The sequence below is a fragment of the Zalophus californianus genome, chromosome 2, assembly GCF_009762305.2.
Source record: "Zalophus californianus isolate mZalCal1 chromosome 2, mZalCal1.pri.v2, whole genome shotgun sequence".
NCBI lineage: Eukaryota > Metazoa > Chordata > Mammalia > Carnivora > Otariidae > Zalophus > Zalophus californianus.
The window spans coordinates 29,473,725-29,492,571 of record NC_045596.1 but is presented as its reverse complement, the minus strand read 5'-3'; the positions used below and the strand labels follow the sequence as shown (position 1 = coordinate 29,492,571).

The 18,847-nt window shown below is 34.4% G+C and overlaps 1 long non-coding RNA gene across 1 annotated transcript in view; it reads left to right on the top strand.

The window, feature by feature from the left end:
- LOC113925728 overlaps positions 1–18,529 on the top strand; it is a 36,271-nt gene extending 17,742 nt beyond the window's left edge. The window contains exons 2-5 of the long non-coding RNA XR_003521033.2: positions 5,018–5,174; positions 6,019–6,061; positions 6,603–6,838; positions 18,362–18,529. This is a non-coding gene — a long non-coding RNA (uncharacterized LOC113925728). The remainder of the gene's footprint in view (positions 1–5,017; positions 5,175–6,018; positions 6,062–6,602; positions 6,839–18,361) is intronic.
- Positions 18,530–18,847: the final 318 nt, after the last annotated feature.

The following is an 18,847-nucleotide window of genomic DNA, read 5'->3' as shown; positions in this document are numbered from 1 at the left end:
CAATGCAGCAATCTTTAGGAAATCTATGAGAAGAGGATTCTAAGCACACTTATAGCAAGTGTGAGTGTCCCAAAGCAGGAGTAAACTTTGTGTATTGGAGGAATAACAAGGAGGCCAGTGTGACTGGAACAGAGTGAAACATTGAAGAGTGGTAAGAAATAAGCTCTTAAGTAATGGGCGCCAGATCACACAGGATTTTGTGTACCATTATTAGGATATTGCCTTTCACTTTTTTTTTCTTTTTTAAGTATGCTCCATGTCCAGGGTGGAGCCCAACCCGGAGCTTGAACTCATGACCCTGAGATCAAGACCTGAGTTGAGATCAAGAGTTGGATTCTTAACAGACTGAGCCATGCAGGAGCCCCTCTTTTGCTTTGAATATAAAGCTATTTAAGTATTTTGTTCAGACTAGTGACATATACTGCCAACATTTTAGAAAAATTTCCCTTCTGGCTGTGTTGAGAATAGACTAGAGGAGGGTGAATCTGCAAGTATTATAAAGGAATTAGACACCACTGAGATAATGCTGACTTGGACAAGGGTGTTAACTGCAAAGGTAGCTAAGTTACTTGATGTTGGTTTTATTTTGAGGCTAGAACTAATAAGGATGGTGATATACAGACATGTGACAAATAGAAGAGTCAAGAATGAATCTGAGATTTTTCTCCTGGGAAACTGGAAAAATGCAGTTGTCATTTCCTAAGAAGAGTAGAAAAGGCGATATCATATGTCCAACATGTTCTATATTGGACATAGTACTTTTGAAATTTTATTATTAATCTGAATGGAAATGTAGACTAGGTAGTTGGTTACATGAGCTAACAAAATCCTGGCTGGACGTGTACTTTTAGAAGTTGTCAGCTTATCAGTGGTATTTAGAACAAAGAGGCTGGGTAAGTCACCAGAAGAGTAGCATAGATAGAAGAGAGAAGAGATCCATGGACTAACCTCTGAGGCCTTCCTAGTGTTTAGAGGTTGAAGGTTAAAGGGGGTCATTGAAAGGATATGACACAGGTTGATCCCCCAGCTGGATCTGGGCAATCGGGACCTCCCCAACCCTTCCCCCGTGCTTGGAATGTGTGTTTTGCTTGCTGTCCTCTTGCTGCAAGATGCCCTGCCCAAAGGCACAGCCTTGAGGTAGTAACATGTTGGGACCATCTGAATGGTATATGACTGGGCTGAGTTAAGGCCTCTGTATAAACTTTTAAAATTCTGGCAGATGGGTGCTGAGATCAATTCATCTTGTGGTCACCCTGGACAAGTCTCCTAAGTAAGTTCCCTTGCTTATCAACCCTGCCACCGACCAGTCTGGTGAGGCCTGAATTTTTCTTTGGTCTTTTCCTGCCGTTCGTGTTCGGGACCCCATTTCAGATTTCATCCAAGAAGCTCCTGAGGTTTTGAACCACCAGCAAGAGGTTAAGTTGAAAAATATAGTAAAATATATTAATAGTAAAGTAAAATGCAGGTAAGTATAGTTTTATGTAGGAAAATGACATCATAAATAGAGAACTCAAGGGAGATTTGTACCAGACGGTTTCTAGAACCTCAGACAGAGCCAAAGCATCTCTGAAAAAAATCTAAGGTAAAATTACTTTAATAACTTTGACAAGGAGTAATTATTGAATAAACTCTGTGTTATCTATTGTAGAGAGGGAATTGCTGTCCTTGTTAAACAGATTTTTTAATTAATAAGGAATTATCACATACACTATACAGGGGGATTACCAATTTTCCAAAGAATTAGAAAACAATAGAATGCATTTAACACTAAATTAAATCAAACACAATTTAATCGTTATGATTCCAAAGTTTGCTAGAAATACTTTACAGAAGCAGTTTAGAATGTGACACAAATACAAATGTATACAAGAGCATGCAGTAGGAAATCAGTTTATTGATTAGATTATTTTGGTTGGGAAGCTAATAAGACTGAAGTTTAGATCATAGAAATATATGAGCATGGCGAGTGTTTATTATGTAATACAAAAGGATTAGTTATGAATTAATTAAAACCATTAATTCATCATTCATTCATTCATTCATTCATTCATCCCACATTTATTGAAAGCATGCAGAAAGCTTGGCATTGTATTAACTGAATTGTTTTTAGTAGGAATAATATTTACAAAACTTTCTATCTTCAGGAAGTAGACAGTGTAGTTTGGGAGGCAGGAAGGTCAGTAACGTAGGATAGAATTTTATGCTTGATGGTATAGAATTACCATACCATCAAGAAGATGAGCTACTCAACATAGTCTTAGGTTAGAAAAAAATAAAAGAAGAATTTCTAGGGAAATTCACATGCTACATTTGAAATCCCGGGGTTTCTTGATGTTGTATCTATCCTGCATATAAGAGCGTATTTAATGGGAAGAGACATAAGTGCCTACAGTTGAGTAAAGAATTAGAGGTGTTGCTTGTTTAGACTACTTGAATATAAAAGAAAAGACAATCCTTTTTGCAAATCCATTGATGATAAATGAAAAGATATTGGGAAATCAGTTTTCACTGAGTTAGTAATGTCAAGAGTAACTCATTTTTTACTTAAAGAGGTAAATGTTTACATGCAACTGTGGTTTCTTTATCAATGGCCTCTAGAGATTGAAGTTCAGGTGCAAAATTCATAAGAACTCACAACATGGATTTCATATGTCCGTAAACAAAGATTTGTAGGCAAAAGCATTCAAGTGCTCATTTGTTAATCCATAATCATGACCATATCCATATCATTCAGGGTCCAGTCAAGACATAGAAGTTATGACAGTTTTTGTTGTTGTGAGTTTTTGTTTTTGATCAGGAATATGTAGTATAAAGATTGGCTACTACTTATTGGAGGCCTGAAAAGGCAGATAGAAAATACTGAGGCATCAGGGACAGTAGCTACTGGATGATGATTCCTTCCCAAGGCTGGGGCAAAAAAAAGTTGGAAATTATTAATACTTCGGAGATAGAGGAGGGAATCTGCAGAGCTGAAACTCAGTGTCTTCTAATCAGATGTCTGAGGAGGAGTTACTGCTCACTCTGCGAAGTTGACATCTCTCAGAAGGTGTGATGAGGTTGGTTCAGAAATTGTTGGGTAAGTGCAAACTGAAATCAGCTGCTGCTACTGAAATGAAATGTCACTGTCAGGGTGAAAAATGGTTGCTGCAGGGACGGAGAGCAGCAAGAAGCCAAAACAGGAACAGGAAACAAACAGGAAGGCGTGAGCCCCTTTTATCCCCCCCTAAGTCCTCCAGTCTTTTTCTAGTATCTTCTGTCCATCGGCAAAGACTCAGAGAAGCCAGCACACAGAGCAGAAATAGGATAGGCAAGCCCTAGTCCCAGCATCATAATCCAGAGGTTTGTGCTGAGAGCCCTAACAATAACTGAGACAACAGAAGTTAGACCTCAGATACCCTAGAAGTGAACATCTTTGAACATACTTTTTCTTTTGCCCTATTTTTTTTTAAGTTGCAGAATGAAAGTGGCATTTTTATGAAGAATTTCCTTTTGCTCCTATAGAATTGCAAGTTGGTTACTCAGTCAATACATTTACAATTTTAAAACGCTTGGTTTGACAAAAGCTGTAAAATATTGTCAAATAGTGTCTCAACTTGCTTCAGAACACAGAAAACTCAATAAGTGGTTGATTCTGTCTTGAAGTCATTCAATTCTTATTTGCTTTTTTGTTAAAGATTGATATTTAATTTTGTTTCTTGGAATTCACTGTGAAAGTTTTGCCTGAATTAGGGATAGCAGAACATAAAAAACAAAATATGTATCAAAACAATACATCACTTTTGTATTTCTTTCCTTTTTCATGTTACTAAAAAAAAGAGAACTTTAATTCTGTAATAGTTTAATTTCAGTCTTATTATGCTTTCATCATTTTCTTAAATATCTATCAACAATTAGCAATGGGAAGAGGTGAAAGAATCTGGTCTTCTGACTACCCCTATAAAAATCTGAAAAGAGCATGAGATTGGCATAGACATGAGCTAAACTATTGGCATTCTTACAAAAGCTATAGAAATTACTCCATACAGAAATTCACTCAACGGTGAAATAACATTTAGAGGAAATTATTTATCTTACTTTATTAATGTTGGTGTTAAATTGTGCAATTGGGCATCATGTCAAAACTGAGCTTTTTGTTTCTTAAGGGGAAAAGGTAAGCAGGAAGTTGATCAAGTGAAACAATAAGAAATAAGATTTTGTAAAATAAGTAGATTTTAATTGCATCAATTGCTAAAGTGCTACTTTTCCCTCAAGTATTCTAAGTCAAATTTTCATATGCATCATTACATAACACCAAAGTTACTTACTGTCCCCAGTTTAGACTCTTGCTTCTAAACTTAACTCTTTGGGATAAATTGGTAAGTCTATATGTTTTTCCTGGCTCTCAAAATGATGTACTAGATTTTTTTTTAATGTTTGATTCCACAACTGTATTAGCTACTGTAGGTTTCTTAAAAGTATTATGAAGTTATAGAGTTGGGAGTTTATGCCTAAGATGAATTGTAACATGTATCTTCAATATGAAATACTGAAGAAGACGCTTATCTTAATTTCCAAGAAGGAGGTGCCTTTGAATAGTTATTTTTTCATCTTTTTCAAACTAGGCAAAGAAATATTAACATGATTATATTTGATGCATTTAGTTAATTATTAGGCTTGATTTAAAAGTAAGGGAAATATCAAATGCTAAGATTATAATCTCAGTTTAATCTCAAGTTTTAAAAACCAATAAAATGTTTAAAATTCTTATTTAAAACAGAATAAACTATGGCATTCCAAATTGTTTGCATGTTTATGTATAATGAAATATGAGTTTCACTTCTGAATTATAGTTTATCTCAAGGTCATAAGTAATCATGAAAGTAATAATGAGAGTAATAAAGTGTCCGTTATCATTTATTAAGAGACTACTCCATTGTCAGCACTGTATTAGACGTTATTTATGTCTTTATTCTGTGTAGGAGTGCTGACAACACTGACTCCATCTTTGGTCCTCCATCTTGTTCTCCTTCTGCCACAGACAGGCACCACTTTAGACAACTACCCTGTGAACTCACCACCATGCCCCTTGCTCCATAAAAGCTGAGGATTAAGGTCCTGATGGGGTGGAGAATAGGGACCGAGATTCCTAGTGCCTTAGATCTTTAGTCCCTCCACCAGCCTGATTGCCCTTGACAGTAAGTTACCCTCAGTATAAGTCTGTGTAAATGGTGTGGAGTGGTTTGCTTCATTTTGCCATATTACATTATCTTCTCAGTCCAGAGGATACGTTACTGACCCTCCTCCACCTTCTAACATTCAACAAAGACTTACTGATTAATTTTTATGTTTTAGGCATTAGATGAGACAACTAAAACCTCAAAGATTAATATGGAAAAATTTTCCACCTTCAGAGTGACAATATAATGTGATAAGCATAAGAGATAGAAATGTTTTTTTAACTTTCTCAATTTTTTTTAAATTTATGCACTCATTTAATAAGTATCTATTTTCCCCTGCATTGTGCTAAATGATGGTAATTCAAAGGTGGATAGATACAGACCAAATACTTTCTGAAAAGGAACTTGTAGTATGGGGTAGGAGGCAGAAATTAATGGGATTAATACATGAATAAATTTAAAATTGAACCGTTATAAAAATTACATTGGGGGCCTTTCATGATACTATGAAAGGGTATGATAGCATTTCTACACTATTCAAAGAAGTTAGGAGAAGATGTTCTAATGGATATCTGAAGGATGAACTCAGATGAACTCAGAACTCAGATGAACTCAGAAGGGGCAGCGTGTTGTCAGAAGGAGCAGCACGTAAGAAGGCCCTATGGTGTTGGAATGGTAGGGAGTAGGTATATTTTAGGAAAGTGAAAGGAAACAAATGGGATCACTTTGAAAGATAAAATTCAAACCATATAGAGTCTTCCAGTTCAAGTAAAGGATTTTGATATTTATCTTAAAAATTAAGAAAATGCTAGTATGGCTTACTCAACTAGATGTACTGGTTGTATTATATTTTTCGTTTCAGAAAATTGTTCTGGCTCCAGTGAAAAATCTGAAGAAAAAACAAGGTGAGGACAAGTGTGGCTTGGGGGGTACAATGCAGGAAACCGTACTTACCAATATTTGCATTCAATTCAACATGTGTTTAGATCTCTTGGAGCTAACCCATAAAAAAAGAACTGCCATCCTAGAGCCTTAGTAACTAATATAAATTTTTTTAAAAGATTTATTTATTTATTTTAAGGAGGAGGGGCAGTAAGGGGGAGAAAGAATCTCAAACAGACTCCACGCTGAGCGTGGAGCCTACTTGGGGCTGGATCCCACGACTCTTTGAGATCACAACCTGAGCCAAAACTGAGAGTCTGAGGCTCAACCGAGTGTGTTGCCCAGGTGCCCCAATATAAAATTTTTTTAAGAGCTAAGTAGGACAAGTTAAGGGGACTGAAGTCTATTTTATCATGGAGGAAAGAAGTAGAACAAATCCATGGATTCTGAACTTTTTAAATACATGGTGTGATTTTTATACAAGAGTCCAGGATTGAAAACATGAGATTATCCTACCTTGCAAATATCTGTTTATTTTATAAAGATTTTTCTTAATGCCCATAGGATTAAGAAGCATATCTACATAGCTACACATCTCAGATCTTTAATACTCATCGATTTTACATTTGGTTTTTATGACTTCGAATTCTGCCAGGAGAGGGAGGAGGACTTCAGTATTCATTTTGAATCCATAGTGATGATGGTGATAGCGATAACAAATTAATGGCTAATATTTACTCTGTGTATACGATAAAAGAAACACTTCTGAGGAGCAGTATCTCAAAAAACAAAACTCTGAGGTAAAACTTTTTATTATTATTATTCTAACTTAGCATATGAGGAAATTCAGTCTCGGAGAAGGAACCCACATAAAATTCTATAGCTAATAATAAGAAGAAATTTAATTCAAGCCCGTGTCTGTTTGACTCAAGAACCCATACTTCAAAATCATGCTTTCCCTTATTAGGAAGCAGGTAGGAAGGGGAAAGTACATTCAAGACACCGCAGTTTCTCCTCATTATAACCAGAGTTGGAAGGACTTATAATGGAAATTGAATACACTGTGTGAGTTTATAAAATATAATGTGAGGAGAATACGACATGCTTAGTTGTGAATATGAAAGACTAATTCTGCATTCAATATTTTTTAAAAATTTTTAAATAACTTATTTGATGTAGTCTGATTTTAGTAAGTTTTAACCATTTTTTTTCTTTATTTAATATTGTCCTCTGTTCTATGTTTAGTCTTAAAAGTTAGGTTTTACACAAAGAGTAAAAAAAAAAAATCTGAGTATATTATCTTTTTAACTTTCCACAAATAAAAGTCTACTCAGATTAAAGACTATCAGTCCCATCCTTTTCCTCTCTAATGATAGGTTCCAAGCACTGGAAATATCTGAGCTATGTTCAAAGTTTATTTTAAGTTATGGAGCTAATGTGCAAGATAATGACACAGCTTATTTAAAGCTGCAAAGAGAGTACATTCCTATCACTGGAAAATTATATGTACAATACCTAGCATTTTATTAACATTCTGGTATATCTCCCAAAGAAGTTCATGATATGAAGACATAAAATTCTGTTTTTCCTAATCATACATTCTTAAAGCACTCTGAAAAGAAAAATAACATGCTAAAATTGTTTTGTACTTTGTGGCTCTACTCAGGTTTAGGTTAAATCCAAGTCTACATAATTTCCTGCATGGCTTGACAGTTCTCCCTCTGCTTAGTGCAAACCCAGTAAAGCTTTTCTGCAAGATAAAGCCTTGATTTTGGGAAAGCAGTCGCAGAAGCCTCAAAACGACAATGAAATGAACAACGCTAACCTCGATTTGTTAATTGAGGTCATTGGTTAGCTTTAGAGAATACAGTATACACAATTAAGCAAGCATTTCACACTGTTCTTCCTTGTTAACTGGTTTTGAGATATTCTGCTAGACAGAAAATTGATAGGCATGGTAAACATGCTCTAGTTGCCTAATTAACTCAGGTGGTACAATTACTGGTATTCAATATCTATCAACAAAGCAAAGGTGCTTTAAATGTCATATAAACACTAGAAATAAAGCACAAAGGGATTTCGCACAACTAGCCATCCGAATGAAAGTTGACTTCTTGTTAATCTTGTCTTGTAATGTAGAAAACTCAACTTCGGGAAAGAAAGACAGAAAGGAAAGGCCTTCTTTGATTTTAAATTGCCATTTCTGAGAGTTGGGGAGGCAGCTTTATGAAACCTCACGTTAACTTAAAATGCTTAAATATTTATCAAATAATTCAACTTATATGATACCACCTTAAATTCTCCCATTCCATAGTTTCTCCCTGACTAGGCTACCAGTAGGCTTCAAGAACCGATGGTTCTGTCCTACGGAATGCAATAATGTCTCTACAAGGGTAAACATGTTGGTCCTTCAGAGTAAATCTATACTCAGGTTTAAATTTTTAGAATGCTGTTTTCTTCCATTATTGTTTCACCCATTATGCCTGCCATTCTTCCATTTGGTTATTGAACTGGTATTTTTTAAATAATTATTTTGATAGTAAAATAGTAGTAGATGCTCGAAATACATTTGTATGTGAAATAATGTTCCAGGGTAATGGACTGGCTGTAATGGATAGCCACATTTGACTCCTCAGTGTCCAGCCCCATGTCGCTTATTTCTAGAACAACTACTCTTCATATAGTCCTATGACTCAGGAAAACCTGACCATGCTCTCAGCTCCAGGTGGCGAATGACGTAAAGGTGATTCTAGTCCCCTTCCAAGAGGCTAGTTCAGTTACAACCTTCTCACCCATTGAGCAACTGAGTCACCATTAAAGGCTTGTTGGATCTTTTGGGAAAGTTATTGAGTTTCCAGAACTCTTTTCCTCTGAATATTGTAAAGAATAAATGTCAACACAAGAAATGCTTTGGTCATTTTTCAAGGGAAAAAAACAGCCGGAAGAAGGACACACAGAGAGGATGGTACATTTAGCAACAGTAGTGCAAAAAACCAGAACGATAGATTGAGTTGATCCTCAGGAAACCCAAATTACTCTAGGCTTTATCATTTTTATGTCAGGGTGTATTGTGGTTTTCTGTTAGAATCACAGTACTTCAGCTGACAAATAAGAGAAAGCTCTATATCAAACAAAACAAGAGTTTTATTTATTCTTGTTTTTTTATCTTTCTATCACAATTTACCATAAAAAATATATACTTTATGTTTTTAACAAATGAAGACAATCTGCTTAATAGTGTGTTATACAGAGGAATATCTTAGTTTATCCTTTTTGTTACTGATAATACACGCCCATACTTTATAAACCACAGAGTACTAACATGCTTTTGGATATAATATTATATCTTTTGGATATAATCTTTTCTTTGAGTTCTCTGAGAGCACCAACTGATTATTTTTTAAGGACTTCTACTCCTGGTTTTGATGCTCTGTTTTCTTCCTTGTTCTGTTTAGTGTTTCTCTTAATAAGAAACTTTTATCAAGTATCTGGTGATTCTTGGCTATTTGTTAATGCTTAAGATTAGGACACTAAAAGATAATTAAAAGTTTAAAAAAAAAACTTGACCTACTTTCATCAAGTAACTTCTGGTTTCTTTATTTTCCTCCTACATCACAAATATCTATCTGTATCTTGATCTCCTTAGCTGGCTTCTCCTCCTGTGACAAAAAGTTAAATTCCATTCTCTGCTGAAATACTCCATCCTCTATTTGCTATGCAACTTACTGAAAATGTTACTCCCCACCAGCCACTCATGGTCCCTTGCTGTCAGTGCTTTGAAGGACTGATCTTTATTTAAAATTACATTATACAACTTATGCACTTTTACAGTCTGTCTCTTCTTCCTTGTGCCTAAGCTCCATGAGAATGCAGAGAAGTTCTTGTACCAATGTGCATTGCCATATGCATAATAGATTCTTTTTTATTTTACTTTATTTATTTATTATTTATTTATTTATTTATTTATTTATTTATTTATTTATTTATTATTATTGTGTTATGTTGAATCAGTACTGAATTGGTACTTAGTTCAATGTGCCCCTTCTTAAGGACAGATTGGTTCTTTTAAAAACTTTTTTTTTTTCCTTTTGCAGGGGGAAGGGAGTAAGAGGAAAAATTTGCCTCAACAGAGATTCCAGAGAAGGCACTACACTTTCAGATCTCTTAGGTTATTTATTCAATTTGTGCATGACAAGCAGTGTTAACTATTGCGTTAAAAATCACAAGAAAAGTCTCTTGGCATTTCTTAAAATTAATCTCAGTGCACATATCTTTGACTTTAGGTCCTGGATGATTGGGAAACTGAAATAATCCTCCCTAAAAATACTGATCTGTTCAGTGAATCTGTCATTCTGTCAGATAAAGGACTAAGGGATTCTTCTTAACTTAGTCTAGAGAATTTTTTAAAGCAGTTCCTCTGGAAAAAGTGCTCACTTTGCTTAAAGCTACACTTGGTAAATGATGCTCAATAAGGCAAATACTTAAAGTTCATCTAAATTATTCCATATGTTAATAGACAAATCACGAAGAAAGGGGAGAGAGCACTCAGATATCATTTTGAAGAAATATGGGAAAGTACACATTCTATGTATTTGGGAATTTTATTACTGAGAGAAAGATGGACTGAAAGCCTTTGTTATTGTTCTTTTCTTTTTTTCTCTGTGATTTCAGATATTCAACTTCAACTAAATGCAGCAAATGTCTATTGACTGGCTTCTATGTGAAAGGTGCTGTTGGGTTTAGTTACTGAGGTTACATAATTAATATGGAAAACCTTTCCTCACAGGATGAACTCGATGTAAATAAATGCTTGTAGCACAAATAACAAGGTGGTATGTGTCAACTCATGGAGTAGAATGAAAAAGAAGGAGCAATTATTTCTGATTTAGAGGATATGTGGCTAAGGATGTTCTAGAAAATTTAAGGTAAATTCTGAATGTTGGAGCTTTAGGGACTACAGGGCATCACGATTCAGCTAGGACGTTTCCAACACTGATAGAGTTTTAATGGACTCAAAAATTTTGGGTTGAGTTTGCTGAAAGCTACAGGGTCGTGGAGGAGAACAGTTTTGTGAATATATGCTTGTGTATATGTTGTGGGTTTTAGAGAGAAAAAGAACCATTCTAGTGATATTTATACAAAAGAAGTCTCAATTATATTTTAGAATGGGCTTAAAACTTATAAAGTTTGAATCAAACTAAAGTTTTATTTTGGCAACTATAATCTAGGCTTATGCAGCAGAAATCTAAGATGTTGTTTCAATATATGACTCTGTTTTAAAATAATCAACAGAGTTGAAAAGTCTCTATAATTTATATGCTTTTAAATACAGAAATGAGATCATCAATAAGCAATCCAAACTATTTGTGACACATATGTTTTTCTCCTTGATTATATTTACATTTTCTATAAAAGGAAGTTTACAGAATAAAAAAAAAATTCAAACCACCAGCAATTACTTTGTACTTGAGATGCAGGATAGGAAACAGGATTCATATCCATGACACTTCATACAAATGCGGTAGTAAATTTTCCCAGATTGATCTTCATTCCTCTGTCTCCTTTAACCTTGGAACATGTTAGATTTTACTCCTCTGTGGCTTATAAAGCATAACATTTATTAGCTGAATATTATACCTAGTTGTCACCATTAATTACTATGATAGTAAATCTGGATAATAATACTTAGTTTAAAATAAATTAAAAGTTGCTATTGTTATTTTCTGGGGTCTGACTTGTTAAGTGGGAAAAAACCTCCCATATGCTTACAGAAAACAAATATCTCAACAGGAAATACTCTATTATTGAATCAAAACAAAAAAACAAAAATGCTATTCTTGGCCTCAATTCAATACCTCAGATTAGAGAGAACTTAGTTTTTGCAATAAGGCAAAATAGGCAAAATAATTTCTTTTGTACTAACTATATGTTTATGTATGTCAGCTGCTCATTTCTTATAAAATATTAATATTCCCGGGAGACAAAAGAAAATAGTGCAGGCAATGAACGTGTTAGTATTTGGGTTATATATTGTTATTTTTCTGCATTCTCTCCTTTATTTTTTATAATTGCTAGATTAGGACAAGATTCTAACTTTAGCCTTCAGGGACTTTAATTCTGAACATACAACAAAAGAAAAGGAAAACTATGTGTCTTTATGAGTGCATATCACTTTGGAAGCTGTCAGACTTTTCCGGAAAGGTAATAAATAATTCATGAAAAATAGAAAACTCTCTCATGCATGGGCATTTGGTCTTGGTGGTTTAGACTGAGGTGTAAGACCAAGATATCTATGGAAGCTTACACAACTGCGGGGCGTCTTGCTGATCTGGTAACCTGCAGCTTTGGAAAAGATAGGCTTCTTCCCTGCTGGTAGCAGGAGATGAAAACCCGAAAGGCAAACAGTTTGTATGGAAAATAAAGACGCGGCCTTTTAAAATGTTTCTACTTGTAGGAAGAAATGCTGCATAAGAGGTTAAGTACCTTATAAGACTTTATATCCTCTTAAGTATAAAGTCCCCGTGTTTTTTGAACTACAACTATAGGTTATAAAAATTGCATTTGTCTTCCTGAAATTATCATTTCTCTTTTTCCCTTGCCATCCTCATCATGAAACATTTAAATAATATAAAAAATAAGAGAAAATATAGAAACCATAACATATTCTACCACTCTAATGTAAATACCATTCCTATTTTAGGGATTTTCATTTCATACATTTTTCTATGGACACACATTTATATCCATGATATTATCATCTATTTTATGAATATCATTGATTTTGCAGATTTTCTTTTTTTTCCCCCCAAACTCCTAAGTTCATTATTTCTCATGCATCTTTTCATAGCCTTTTCTAGGCGCTAACAACATTTTAGATGCTTGCTGTATAAGCTTGAATTATAGTTGTAGTGATAAATAATACGTAGAAACTTGTGGTCATTTTTTACTGTGTGAAGTCACATTGCTTCATTGCTCTCTGCCCTCAACCATACTTCTTAGAAATCTTTTTGAGGGGCACCTGGGTGGCTCAGTTGGTTAAATGTCTGCCTTCGGCTCAGGTCATGATCTCAGGGTCCTGGGATCGAGCCCCGCATCGGGCTCCCGGCTCAGGGGAGAGCCTGCTTCTCCCTCTCCCTCTGCCCCTCCCCCCTGCTTGTGCTCTCTCGCTCTGTCAAATAAATAAACAATATCTTAATAAATGTCTTTAAAAAAAAAGAGATTTTTTTGAATCAGCTGGTTTATAATGCTAACCAATTCTGTTTAATGAACTTCAATTTGTCCAACCATTCCACTGTTGACGGTTAGCTTCTAATGTTTTGTAACTGCAAACGATATTTTAATACATCTTCTGTAGTATGTATCTTAAGGTACATGTGTTTATAATTGTATGGGAGAGATTGGCACCTTTAAGTGAAATGCATATTGCCAGTTTGCTTTCCAAAGAGGTAGAACTTATTTCCAGAAATCACCCATGAACTATCTTCCATTTCATCTCAAAAACCAGTGGTTCTTATTACATCTTAATTTTTTTTCAATCTGGTAAAATGAGCACTAGACTGTTTTGTTTAATGTCCATTTCCCCAATGACTACTGAGTTTGAATCTGTTTTCCCTAATTCATTGGCCTTTGGCATGGCTCTTTGTGATATGTCTAGGTAATTTTTATCCATTTCCATTAGTTTTTTTTACCTTTAGTTATAATTTATAACTGCCATGTTTTATATTATAGATAATTTTCTTTATTTGCGTAGCCATGTTACTCAATCTCTCAGATACATTTGATTTTGTTTGTGAAATATTATAGCATAATTCATTTCACAGTTAAATATTTTTATGATTTCTTAACTTCCTTACTTATAACTTATATGCTTATCCTTAGCTTATTTTATCCTAATTGACTGTAAACCTCTTATCTATTTAATATTTGAGTTTATAATTCATTTCATTTCTTTTTTTAATACAGTGTGAGGTAGTGATATATAATATGATTTTTCTAGATAGCTAGTTTTATTGACACTATTTATTAAATTAATATTTATTTTCCTCTTTGAATTGAAATTGAAACCTTTTTAATAAAATGAGTTCACATATATATTTGCTTCTATTTCTGGATTCTCTACTCTGATCTACTGATTTAGTAGATTATTTCTATAACAATCCTATACTGTTTTGATTATAGTAATTTTATGCTATATTTTAACAAGTGGTAAGAAAAAGTACTTAAGATTATTATTTTATTTTTAAAATGTTCTTATCTATATTTAAGCATGTGTTTTTCCCACACTAATTATGTTGATTTCATCTAATTCTCCCTCTCCATCAAATTGAGGCTCAAATTATGATTATATTAAAATTCTATATTAATTTTAAGAAGATTATTATTTGTCTTTCTAGTTAAGAACATGGTAGGTCTTTCTATTTTCAATTTGTATTTTATGACTTTTAGTAGTAAAGAATATCTGACATCAAAAATTCTGTTTGTTTTTAAAATTAGTTTTTTATATCATTCAGTCATGGACTATTTGAAAAATTAATCTGTTTTTGTAAATAAAATGAAATGCTAAAATTTTTTTTATTGTCACATATGATTTTTTCCCATTTCAGTGAAGACTTTTTCAATTTGGACATTAGTGATACCAATTCTTGGATATATCATCAAACTATAGGTGATTTCCATTCTTCTTTAATTCCATTGATTTCCTAAGTAACATTAAAGCAGCCTATATTCAATGTCACCAAGGGCAGACCTTGAAGTGGTCAGATAGCTCTCTATTCAAAATTGTATGGTATAATGGGTGCCTGGGTGGCTCAGTCATTAAGCATCTGCCTTCGGCTCAGGTCTTGATCCCGGAGTCCTGGGATCGAACCCCACATCGGGCTCCCCCCTCGGTGGGGAGCCTGCTTCTCCCTCTGCTTCTATCTGTGCTCACTCTCTCTCTCTGTCAAATAAATAAATAATCTTAAAAAAAAAAAAAAACTATAGGTGATTTCTTGTTGAGGAGCGGGTGGCTCCTAGGATTTGTGATGTCAACGTGAAACTCATTTCTTTATTAAAAACAATAAACACACACACAAACACAATACATGCTTTTTTCCTTCCTGGTAGATTTTAGATATTGTTTTTTCCTTTAATGCTTCCTCCGCATCCCCTATCCCTTTAACCTGCTTGAATCTCTGTGATCCCTAGTCAGTGACATAAGAATGTTAATTGGAAGCAAGATCATTTTTCCCTAAATTTTCAATTTAAGAGTATTGATCTTTTCAAATCTAAGAATGGAACATTCCATGCTGACCTAAAGAACTGTAGATCTTGTAGATCACATTGTATTCTGACCTACCTTTTTTTTTTTTTTTTGTATTCTCACCTATCTTTAATTTTGATCTAGTAATGTGAGTCAAGTACTGCCCGCAAGCTCTCTGCGTCTCCAGCTCAGATTTACTTCTGGGATTTCGAGCTTTCACAGAAAACACAGCAGACCCAAGTTTGCACATTTATCTTAATGTTATAGCTTCCAAGAAATCAGGTTTTTAAAGACAGACTTGATGTTAATCATGTGCTCAGAATTCTTTTCTTTTGTTTATAACTCATCAAAATGGTGCTCCCTTTACATTTAACATAAAGTCCCACTTCCCTCAAACCATGTAACAGCCTTCCTTCTTTCTTCATTTAACAAGAAAACCGCATTTGTTGGCAATTCTTCCTCGCCCAAGTAAGAAATAAATTTAACCTGTGCTTTTCAGATGTCTGTGAATTATGATTACTTTGAACAAAGCAAATAACCTCAAAAATAGCCCTCTACTCTAGATCCCTTTGAACTTTTTGGGAATTCCTAAGCTTTATCAAATTCTCAACGTGTTTTCAGAACCATATTTTATCAATATATTTCTTTTTACTTATCCAGAGCAAAATTTTAAAATGGACAGCGTACAATTTTAGTAAAGTCATGTACTCCAGTCCCTCTTTCCTTTCCTTCCTATTGACACAGTTACTGCTCACCTGTCTCTATCAGCTCAGTTCATATTCTCAAACGCTACCTATTTTCATAAAATCAGTTTCTTTTCCCATAAGCTCAACTCCTCCATGCTCTCCAAAACAAATCTTTGTCCTGTACCTTGCTCTAGTAAAGCTCGTGAAGGCAACTCAAGGTAATTGGACAAACATTCCAACCAGGGCCTATTAAACAAACATGGATAAACACCAGAGATTTCAAGTGACTACAAACGGAATACAATGGAAATTAAAGGCCAAACAACTTACCCTTAATATCAAATAAGAAATTCACACATTCTCTCACCTTGAGTAAAATTTAATTAATTTATTTGCATAAAGATCATTCTTTGTTCTTTATGAAGAAGCCTATGTGAACTGTTTAAAACATATTTACTTTGTTGAGTAAATTTAAATCTTCAAAAGAAAGAAGTCTTCTTTTAAGAATGATTATACAATGGAAAGAAGAGAGCTGAATCACTAAACTATGAGTCAGCTAGGGACACAGAGATTGCTTTGTAGCATTTTTTGAGGAAAAGGATTCATTCAACTCCTTGTGGGAGGGAGATATAACAGCTGGCTAAGACAGGAAGCAGCTCCTAGCACTGAAATGCTAAGAAGATAATTGCACTCTCTTTCCTCCGTATGGCTGGAATAAAGTGTTATTAATTTCCTCCAATCATTAAGTGGTAAACAGATACACTAGATTTTGAAGGCAGTAAATGGTTTTCTTTGTCTCTTAGAGTTACATCTATTTTGCTGAGTTTGAGGAAACCAAGCTTTGTGATTGCATTTCCCAGTGAAGCAAAGTGATAAATTGAAGCTCTGGAATTATTATTAGGAAACCGATGTTTGGATTCCAGCTCTGCTACTTATAGGTTATGTGATCTTGAGTGTAGATAATTCTGAGCTTCTATTTCCTCAGGCATGAAGTAGTTATGCTGTTGCTGCTACTGCTTACCTGACTATGTTTTTCAAAAGATATGTTAGGTGAAGTATGAGTAGGACTACCTAAATACTGGTTATCTTACGATTGCTATAATTATTGACGATAGCATATGTGATGAAGACCTTTAGCACAAAATTTATGGTATATGAAATATTTATCCAAAAGCAAGGAACTTAAAGAAATAATGTGGTGGACAGATTTGAAGTTTTCCCCATGGTCCTCACCTCCTAATATCCATACCTTCCTGCAACCCTCTTCATGAAACATGAGAGGGGGCTGTGACTTGCTTCTAATTAATGGAATACCATAAAAGTGGTAGGATGTAACTTCTAGGATTGCGTCATGTTAAAAATGCCTAGCAAACAGACTCACTCTAGAGACTCTCTTCAATGCTGGCTTTAACGAAGTGAATTACCATGAACTTTCCAGCCTCAAGGGTGTGAACTCTGCCAATAAATCTGAATGGGTGTGCAATTGGATCTGTCCCAGTTGAGCCTTCATATAAGCACGAGTCCTGGCCATCACCTTTCTTGCAGTCTTGTAGGGAACCCAGTTAAGCAATGCTCAGACTTCCTACCCACATAAACTGAGAGAGTCAATGTGTGTCTTTTTAAGTCATTAAATTTTTTAAGCAGGATAGAAAACTAACATAGGCAGCACTTCTCTATGATGAACTGGAGAATATCTCTTTTAACGATTGTTTTGATTTTTCTCTAGCTCTGTCAGTCATGAACATTAACACTTGAAGAGTTATATATTTGTATGTTAGCTAGAAAATATACAAAAAAATCAATAAAAGTAACTGGGTGTAGGCTCTTGATTGAGAATGTTAATAGGATAAATTAATTTTATTAAGGGTATACTTTATAGATATAGACCAGCAAAAGAAAATTCAGCAAAGGGGCTGGGAGTAGAAATAAGGGTCACTAGTTATATTTCATAAAACAGACATTTAAAGGTAGGGCAGTGTTGGCATTCTTCTCCCTTTGATTAATTTTAATGACTAGTAAAAAGTTATTTAACTTTTATTGAGATAACTTTTTATCTGTTGACCTGGTTTAGCGACAGAAAGCTACAAGGAGCTATCAGGATTTTAAGTGATTGCATAAATATTCAATTAAAGCTAACACACAATTGTCAAGAAGCTACTAACATTACAAATCACTATAATGCATTAGTAACTTAGAGGTACATATTAAAATATTAGCTTTAATATCACCCCTTCAGTGAAGCCACATGTGGTTATCCAATGTAATCCAGTCTCTTTCAAGGATATCATCCTATGTTTTATATTTATGTATTATTCAAGAACATTTCAATCACTAACTGCAATTTGACATTTTCTTATTCAAATTTTATATTTTTGCCCTTCATTCCCCTCAATAAGAATGAAATCTCCAGGAAAGAAGAAGCCTCTTCTGCCAGACTCAAGTAAATGAATGAAGAAATAAACAACACACAGACAAATGGAGCATGGAATCTGGCCAAAGTGAATTACAAATGGGCAGGGATAATGGTTTAAAGGAAGTATTAAAGGAAAGAGTGATTACAACAATTGGGGTTGGTAGGAAAAGCGCTAGAGTTTTCTGACTTTCTGGAAATGTGGTCAACACTTCTCAGATGTCCAAACTCTGCCAGTTTACAAAGTTCCAGCATACAGATGACCTTTACATAAAAGTTGCATCGAGCCTTTTCCACCCTCTCCTCACCTTTTTACTGAAACCAATCCCTTTATTGTTTATTTTCAAATATTTATGGGATGCTTTCTTTGTCCAAGGCATTTTTTTAGATGTTGGAGACAAACTGATGAGAATGGGGCTACTGTGTAGTACATGGAGCCAACTGTTAATAGAACAAGCACACAAAGAAACAT